Genomic DNA, 10350 nt, shown 5'->3' on the forward strand with positions numbered 1-10350 from the left:
TGGAATATTTTTCGCTGAAGGTTACGATCGGTAAGGCAGGGGCCTCGAAAGCGTCCGACGTGATACTTAAAGGTTGGGATTTTTACTTCATTAATCAGCATATGCAAAGAAGCCGCTCACTGCTCAGGCCTTGGCGTATGCCTCAAGCACGTCTACCAAAACGAAAGTTCTTGCATTTGCTGTTATAGAAAATCTTTTGCTTTTATGGAAAATGACTTCTGTTAGCAACCAATGTGGCTAAAGTTCGATTTCTGCGATAAGCTACTGTTTTTTTGTTTTGTTTTTTTTTCGTCGAAAGTAGATGTTGTGGTAGGTCGACACTCCTATGATGCGTTGTCCAATAGAAGGCGGAAAAGCTTTACCCTTTAAATTGCTCATAAAAGCCAAGAAATCAAGCATTCGAAAATGTTCATACGAAAAGAAAGTGTGGCGCTTATGTACAATTTGAAAAAGGTGTGGCCGAACGTCACATCACAGGAACACATTATTATTATTATTATTATTACTATTATTGTTATTATTATTATTATCATGATGATGATGGTGAAATGTACGACGATCTCTGGAGTACTGAAAATATGGCAGACGAAAGGGAGAGTTCCGCAGAATGTTGGTTTTGAAGGATTAGAGGGTTTTAGTTGCATCTCACGCAATGAAATAACGTGTTCAAAGTGCGCACGCGGACTTGCGCTTGTCGGACTGCGAATGATTCAATTACCTTCTCTCTTTTTTTTTTGTATTCTTCGTACAGTAAGCTTGTAGTTCAAGCCACACACACACACACACACACACGTGTGTGCTTCTTTCGTATTATAAAGCAATATCGCCCAAAGACTGAGTTCGTCGTAAGATACCTACGTACGTACGAATGCCGTCAGTTAGCATTACGCGATTCCACGAATTTTCGAAAGAACCAGCAAAACTTCGTTGTTTCGTATTGTCGAAGAGTAGGTGACGTCACCGAGAGCTCCATGTGTGCCTCATGGCAACAGCGCGTCTCTACTGTCCGCCCCACGTCGGAAGACGGGCCAGCAGCTCTGAGAAGGAGACATAATTCACCTTTCACGACAATCTTGAAAATATGTTGATAAGCAAACATTATTATCGGAGTATAGAAACTGATACACGTGAATTGCAATGGCGAATTCCGTAGGATATTTCAGTTCGCACTTGCGCTTCAAGCAGCTTCCAACAAAGCGGAGGACGCATCAGTCTGTAAGGACACTACTTGTTTGTTTCTTGATTTTGCACCGGAAGTTGACAGGCGGCCGGAACGATTTTTTCAACAGCCTTCGATAGACTCATCTTCTCCTGTTAGAGCCCCAGGTCAGATTTTGTCTTCCGTAGGTACGAAAAATTTGATTGGCTGAAATGTGGGAAAGGAAAATCAGTGACGAAATCAAAATAACAAGAGAACGAGCTTTTTAGGCGGTTCCAATTATGAAATGCGCTCGCCGTGTGTTATCGCTATCTTTGAATGACACGGCACGTCTGCCGCCTGGAAAGGAACAGTCCCGTGACGTGCTGTAGCGGCTGAAAGTATTTCTACCGATGCGATATTCGTCCTTACATCCACGATTGTAGTGTGCATCGGATGCCTCGTGCGAGACTTCCCAAGCAGCGCAATGTACTGAAAGTCGAGTGCAATACGGGTGGACGGGTAGGTGGAAGGCCTTGAACAGACTCCTGAAACTAAGGAACATTGATAAGACACATACTGTACACCCCTATTGCACTCGACTTTCAGTACATTGTGCTGCATGGGTTGTTGTACTCAGTAGTACAGTTATGCGTGGAAAATGTAAGATGCTCCAAAACTAAATTGCATATCAACCAGCCAGTTTAGATAAGCCTGAGAGAAAACAAAGAAACATGGTTTGATAATGCGACCCTTTCGTTCACTTGCAGCGCACCTTTCAACTGGGTCTCCAATCTTTATCGTAGATTTCCAATAACCAAATACCCATTTGCATGGATCCATGGTATGAAGACCGACACGGGATAGAGTATCGAGCAGTAGAGACTAGAACGCGGTAGAGTATCGCCTGTGGCGATCAGACACCCCAACCATCGTCAAAATAAAGTTGTTCTTCAGTAGAGTTGGAGATAACGTTAAACAAATGCTACGCGCGCTCCAGTACATTATTGATTTATAGATGAAGTTGAAGCAATACCTAGATCAGGGTAATCAGGGATGTCACACACGCGGGCCGCAGGAGGCCCGCAGCTGGTTCATTCTGTGGTTCGAAGGTTCTTGACCACTAAACAGAATATAGCTGCCCTCCCCCCCCCCCAAAAAAAAAATGAACGATTCAGAATGAAACCAGGTTTTCATGCATTGTTTTTACCCTTGCTCGCCGTAGTGCTGCTCCTGTCCACGTTAGGAAGCAGATACACATTTGAGCCATTCTTGTGGCTCATAAACCTGAACAAGTAATGGTTACAGCTACCTGGTCTGCACGTGCATTTTCGTAAACAACACTGTGAGTGATATGATAATTCAGAAGTAATAGTGAATGGCTTCATCTTAATTATTACAATAAGCTTATTGGTTTGCAGTATAGCTGCAGACTTTCCGGATATCATCCGCGAAAAACTGTACGGAGGAGAGAGGCGCAGAGAAAAAAAAATAGAGATGGAACAGTAATGTACAAGGGTCATTGTATTAATTGTTTAATTCTTGCTCTTCCTCTGATTTTTCCTTTCTTTTACGTTGAAAATGTAAGCAAAGGCAAAATACAGAACGTTGGGATAATCGTTCATGAAGAACTGTGCACGAAGAACTTGAAACGCCGTCCAGATTTTCAGTGCCCGATTTGGAAAGGCAGTCTTTTTATTTCTGTTGATGTGCCGAATGAACTTTTTCAGTGATTAATTGCACATAAACCGTGTGCCCAATACCTACACCGCTCCTGTTTTTTGCGTATATTTTTTATGCTGGGGAATTTTGCGATACTTACTGTTATTTCTTTTCTGTCCGATCATCCATGATGTCGTCCAAGATCAATGCGGTCCGCGACTCGATTTGAGCTTGAGTCCCCTGGCCTAGATGGTCTGTGACCGATGCTGCACCCACTGCACCCACTTGAGGGGAACCCAGGTCGAGTTGGCTTGTCGAGTTCGTCTCGTTTACGTAAACGCTGTTGGGTCGTGGTCATTCAGCGTCGCGTCTAGTCAGGTGAACACGAAAGTAGGGGGAAGGTTGACTCGACTCTCTCGAGCTATAGGCACCGCTCGGGCTAGGCTCGACTCGGGCGCCGCTGCGATCGCCTCTGGTTGGAGCAAGTTCATCGTATTCGACTCAGCCAGCTAGTCAACTCGTCCTGCTTCTGTCAGGTTCATGTAAACGAGGCTATAGTGTAATCATTTCTCGCCGAACAACAACAACAACAGCTGTCCCAGCATCACGGCGTTTCCTTTGAAGATGGCATGCGTACCGCCAGAGTCTAAGATTTGACAGAGAGCTCCAAAACGTTTCACAATATCGTTCTCAAAGGCCAAGGTTCTTCATAAATGATTTTAGACATCCCTCAGTACGTGCATGTGTTTCTTCAGCAACGCACGCTCGGCAAATACGGGGTCTTGCTATGCACCACCTACTTCCTCCTCTTCTTCCTCACGCAAAAATGGCCGTGGACAACGGAGGGAGGTTGACCAGGGCTATATATAACTATGTGAGATTGATGTATCGCTATGATCCATGTTTATGTTCCCTTGTGCGTTCCTCAACTTCATCGTCGTCATTCGTGATCGATGTCCTTTGCTAACAGGACAGGCAGCTGTAGCACATTGCGTCATTTCTATGGATTTATAATGCTTCCTCTCCCACACGCATACTTTACAGTCATTACAGCAATCGTGCTATTGTTGCACACAGAATCGCCAATCACTTACTTTACCGCCCAAGAACTGTTGGTCTGCGGTATTCATAACATGGGTTTATGCAAACTAGTGGCGGTATTGGATTATTAGTAGGTGACAATTGCTTATTAAAGGTGACAAACGTAAACGAGTTTCGGGGCATAGGAAGACATTCACGATAGCGGCCCCGAAAGTATGGCAAGCCCATTGTAGCTTCTCTTGCAACAGGTGACATCACACTGCTAAGCTAGAATTTGATAACTTTCGATCTAAAACTCGCTAAAGTAGAATGGTACGCTGCAACTGAATGACATGATCTCATTATCAGAGCACAAATTGTTTGTATTCTTTCCCAAAGAAGCTTATCTATCTTCGCGAATTATGCAATTTATTTTTCAAGCACATCACATTTTCGTAAACTGGTACACACTACACCCATAGTTGCAAGGGGCGAATGTCACCTTCGTAGAAATCCCTTGATCAGATCGCGGATATGTTTTCTTTGCATGCGACGGGCGACAGACGATGCTGTGTCATTCAGAGATAGCGATAACGCACGGAGAGCGGCTCACAAAGCGGGATGGTCGAGACAGCTAATTTTCTTGTTATTTTGGTTTCGTCACTGATTCTCCTTTCCCACTCCTTCCCCAAACCAAATTTTCCGTACCTCCGGACGACAAAATCTGTCCTGGGGCTTTATGATACGTTTCTCGAATGTGATCTCTCTTACCCTCACCCACTCATAATATGGACTTTAGTAAACATTTTGTTTATGCTTTTATTGGCGTTTTCTTTTTGTGTGTACTTATTATTTTGCTAACGACAATTATGTTGCACGTCTCAGTTATGGTATTGTCCAACGTCTCCATTTTGCTTGTGCTTTGACTGTCGTTTTCTTATTTTTTTATCTTGGCTTGCCTACTCTTTCAATTTTCCCAAAGTTGCCTGTCCCCCCCCCCCCCCATGTAATGCCTTCTTGCCTTTGGAGTGTAATAAATAAATAATGAAATACATAAAAACGTCACGCAGTCCACGAAGAAGGCAGTCAGAATAAACTACATACTGAAAGAATATTAGAAATAAATCTTTTCATTAAAAATAGGAGCTTTCGTGCAGAAGGTACACTTCATCCAGGTGACCTGATGAAAACCTGCATTAAAACTAGACGTTGGAATTTTATTCAGACTGCCACTCATAATATTGTAAGTAACTTGCGTAGTTCCTCTACTGCTCGGCTGCAGCAAGACTGAAGAAAAGAGAAAACAAACAAAATGGCTATAGCTACTGGCATATCCGCATCCATGTATCATTTGCCCGCGACTCGCAGCAAAGAAAGAGCCGGAACACTTCCCACTCTGCTTGTATGTTGATGCGACGTAGGGATGGAATTCGGGATATCACGAAAGGCGCGACACGTGGAATTCCAGGAGGAGCCACGAAATTGCGCCTCCCTTTACGAAGTACGTTCTACTACCATTTTCCCTCCATGTAAATTTTTTACGAGTCCCGCAAGTGATTTTCTGGATGAGCGTACTACGCTGTAGGGTTCCCTTTAAACTCGACCACACTGAAGGATATTTCTGCTCTGCTAGAATTTGCGTTTCTTTGTTGGTTGATGCTCTATTGCATGGAGACGATGGACGTTGCGGTGCCGCAAGGATAGCAGGAATAACGAAAATAATCAGTATTTGATTGCGAACCAAGAACTGCGCACAGGTTCAGCAGTCGTTTATGCTGACGTAGTTGGAACGCTGCGAACACAGTGGAGGGTGAAAGATGAAGTAATGAAGTAATGAAAGTAATCCAGAAGATGTTGGTTCGATCCCTACAGCTGGCTAACCTTTTCAGCGACTTTCATCTTTCATCGTTGATTTCTTAGGCAAATTGAGGCTTCGTTTGTATCTGTCCCTTCTATGTTGTTCCAGCCTCAGAACATCAGTTTCTCTCTTGTTCAACAGTGGAGGGTGGTTTTTTTGTATTATTATTTACATATTTTTTATAAATGAACTATGAGATCAGCATAGATGCCGTTTTTGCAGTAGAGTTGTACAGCCAGGTGGACATCCTCTCTAAAAGACTATGTAAGTACAAGATGAGTAGTTACCTAAAACTCAATAATTAACTCTTTAATTAGGGTATTTCGGGCAAACGCCAGATATCAGAATGGGAGACAATTCTCGTTGAAGGGTATTCAATTTTTAAAGAATCCGAAAACGAGCACGTACGTTGAAAGCATCGCCGAATTTTACTATGCAAACGCACTGAAACCTACACGGCGTCCTTTGGAGCGTTCGATATGATTGGAGTTTCCGACGAATTGAGTATATCAACATAAATGCGGTTGCAAAGCTCTATACTAAATAACTATAATATAACTATAATATCTAGCTAAAATAACCTAAATAAAGGATAAGCCGTATATTCGTGCCGATCTGCTGGCCAGAGCAACCGCATTGCGATCCAGATGAGCCTCCGAGGGCTGGGGTCATACGATTCTGAGGCACTCAGCTTCCGTTTTGGCGTATTTGCATAGCGAAATTCAGCTACGGATATTTCACGGCACGGGCACGTTTCAGTATTTTTAAGAGATAGAATGGCATTCAACGACGATTGTTCCTCGTTCGACTATCTCGCTTTTGCAGAAATACCGTAATCAAAGAGTTATTTAATAAATTTTTGCTAATCAGCCATATTGTTGTTACATATTCTCTTCGAGAGGATGTCCGCCTGGCCGTATTACTCACTGCGAAAACGACACCTATGTTCCTCTTACAGCTTTTTTATATTAAAAAAAAACTGCAATGAATAAAACAATAACCCTATACAGAGTGTTTGCTCTAACGTATCCAGAAATTATATTTAAAGCGAGCGATCAAAGAAAAGCAAGTGGTACTTTTCTGCTACTTGAGTAAGAAACAGGTACTGCTTCACTAGTGGCACCTGTTTCTTAGTCAAGTAGCTGAAATGTAGCGCTCGTTTCTCTTTTATCGCTCGCTTTAAATAAAATTTCTGGACCCGTTAGAGCAAACACCCTGTATATATATATGTGTGTGTGTTCCAATTACACATCTGGATGAAGACATTCTTTAAAGACATACACAATTGCACAATAGAGATTCAAAGTGTTCACCACTAGAACATGGGGCAGGGCAGGAGGCCTAAAGGGCAGTGATATCACAAGAGAACTGACTGCTCAAAAAGTACTGTAACTTCGTGCGGCAATATGGTATCACACCAATGATTCACAATCATGTTTAAGAAAGACAATTATAATGCAGATAAATAAGCAGCTGCAGAGACCTCGTGAAATATGTTACCAATCGGATCCAGATTCTTTATATGCATTGAACATCCATGCGCTGCAGGAAGCATACTTGCAAAAACGTGAACACTAAACCGATTGTGTCTCAGTTCACAATTCACTAAGCTGGCTATAAATCCTTATAAGTTCTTCATAAGCGCACAGGGGAACCTTTGGAGGATTGCTGGGCCTGTCCTCATTCTCTATCCATGTTCTCTATTATCTATCCTCAGTTCATGATGTCTTGTACAAGCCCTCCAAGGGTTTTCATGGAATTTTTCATGTCAAGGAGTTCTAAGATGCCTTGCTCAAAACCTGAAATTCTGCAAAATTACACATGTCAAAAAAAGCTTCTCGACGCAAGTACAATCGGGCACTTACTCTGAGCTCTTCCCACTAAAATGTCACACAGGAACGACGTTTCGGAAGAAGCATCCTGTCATAAACACTGGCAGCGATCACAAACGTACATGAATGCAATTGTTCGCGGTGACCTAGCTGTCTGTACTCTAGACAGGCCATGGTGGTCTGCAAGAAAAAAGTAATCTTTCACAACATTAAGGACCTAAAACGCAAGTCGTATGAACTTAACACCACATAAAAGCAAATGGGACTTAGGATTTCCAGAGCGCTGCTCAGGTACAGGTTTGGACAAAAGTTTACGGAACACGCGAGCGGCGTACTTTTTCTTCGGTGCGACACACTAGCGGCTGGCGGAAGCGGCCGAGTTCACTGTTTCGGATGGGTGGAAGGGTGCGCTGTTAGCGACACACAGCGGTACCTTCCACTTCCCAGACACACCCAAGCGACACCGTAACTGCTACTGTGTGTCGCTAACAGCGCACGCTTCCACCCCTCCTTAAGCAGTGAACTCAGCCGCTTCCGCCGGCCGCTAGGGTGTCGCATCGAAGAAAAAGTACGCCGCTCGTCCACAGAGAAGAATGTCCACATGTAACAAAATTCTGCTTTGTTTTCTACCGCTGACATTCCAGTCAAGGGAGCCGCCGTCTTGCTCAGTGGCGTTGGAGCGGTCGCCGGAAGCTCCCACTGCAGCAATGGTTCAGGGAAAATGGCGGGCTCCCAAACCACGTGATTTCCAGGAGCCACTCACAGTGCTTCCGATTGAGCAGAGTGGCAAAAACCGTTGGTGAAGTGCGCATGCGCAGACCGACATCCTTTCCTAACCTCCTCCCATTCTCTCGGGTCTGTCGTCTGCCATCCCTCCGCCAGCTTCGCCTGTTTTCTTTCGGCGATTGCGAAGTAACATCAGTAACGTGTTGCCCCAAAGTAAAGGCACGAAAAGCGGTGGTAGTTTGTAGAGCAAATTTATTTGCCTTCAAGAATTGTGTCGAAAAAGTCACAGTATACATGTAATACACACGTCTTGTAACAGACATCACTGGAGCTTTATTTCAGAGCTTCAACGCTAAAGAGCAGTTCAAACTATCCGCAGTCCGCACATCCAATCTGTTCAGGTGTTTTCGGCAAGTTTTCGACAACAGCTGAGCCAGGTGTGTCGTTGTCGCCGACGGCTGCGGGAGCACTAAAAAAAAAAAAAAAAAAAAAGGAAAAGAAAAATACTTCATTGATCATGCCTAAAGCTGGATGAAAATTACTATACTATATATGAATAGGCAATCCATGCTGATTTGCTATTTGAACACCAAAGCACACGTGTCACAACCGTCCATAGATCACAGTGAATGAATAGCTGGGACGTGAGGGACAATAATAACCAGCACATATAATTTGATTTGCGGCATATCCGAAATGCACCTACGGCACCGCACAGCACTATGAAACGCCTCTAACGTTTCAGAGTGACTTGTACATGTTGTAATACACTTCAGACGATAAACCGGCATTACTTCCTTCAGTAACAAAAAGAAACCAAGCTTGTCTTACCGTTCACCTGCGAGACACCGGAAGAAGGAGTGCCGACTTCCTCAGGAAAGATTTCTCCGTCCTTTGGGGGTGTAGGGATTCCCTGCCATGTCCGTCTTTCCAGTATTGCGATGATCAGCTGGATCAGCCATTCCGTGTTCACATTAGCCGTTTACGAGAGTCGCCACAATCTAAATGGCCAGCGTTCAAAACCATTGAAACTACCCGCAAGCTTCTACCAGCACAACGGTACACTCTTAAAAATGAACTTCACCTCATAGCACGCTCCTAGCCAACCATCATCTCGAATGATATCGTTATCTGGCCTGATTTGTTGAAAACGGGAGGCGTACGCCCTTTTGTGACACTTATGCTGTTCATAATTGTCACAGAAAAGGCGTACGCCTCCCGTTTTCAACAAATCAGGGCAGATAACGATATCACTCGAGATGATGGTTGGCTAGGAGCGTGCTATGAGGTGAAGTTCATTTTTAAGAGTGTAGGAGTCCGAGAGAGCACGCCAGACTTGACACGTCTCCCAGCTCCAACGTTTCTCCTGCGTTCGGCAGTTCGGCCGGTCGTTCGGCTCATCGCTCCTCAATCAAATGACACTCGCCCAATCAGCGCGAAGTAAGACTGACGTCATTTCTCGGAGACCAATAAGCATCGACATATTTCCACATATATCACGCAGCCAATTAGGGATTTTCCGAGTGGCTAGGCCAGTGGCGACATTGTTTTCGAAGCGGCGCGTGCCGACGGCTGATTAGAGATTGGCGGCGCTGGTATGGGTTTCGGCGTTGGGAACCGTAGAGGCTTGCCGGTATTTCGCCACCCGATAGGCGCCCGGTAGGGACAGTAGACCAGTATTTCCTTCGCGCATGCGCATTGCAGTGGTGACGTCAATACGGCTCGACCGTTAGCGGCTGACAGGTATAGAAAAACTCCCTATTGTAGGCCTACAGGTACAGAAAGGGCGCACGCATCTCATTTTCCACAACTTGAAGACAGAGCGATGCATCTGTGTATGCTGCTTGGCCATAAGCATGTTACGCAGTAAACATGATGGGAAGGAACCGTTCTGAGGATGGAACACACAAATTGCCAAAACAGAACATGAGAACGCTTCAAGAGTGCTAGAAGGTGAAGAGCACCTGGGTTGAAATTCCGTAGAATTTTGAATTCAGGTAGTTAAATACCTGTATTCAGGGGGTTCCTGGAACGACAGAGACATACTCTGTCCTGGCAAAGGCGCGTGAAATGCCAGCAGGCGTCCTACGGGACATGGAAACACTACGGATTTA

Source organism: Ornithodoros turicata, chromosome 1 (assembly GCF_037126465.1).
Source record: "Ornithodoros turicata isolate Travis chromosome 1, ASM3712646v1, whole genome shotgun sequence".
Lineage (NCBI taxonomy): Eukaryota > Metazoa > Arthropoda > Arachnida > Ixodida > Argasidae > Ornithodoros > Ornithodoros turicata.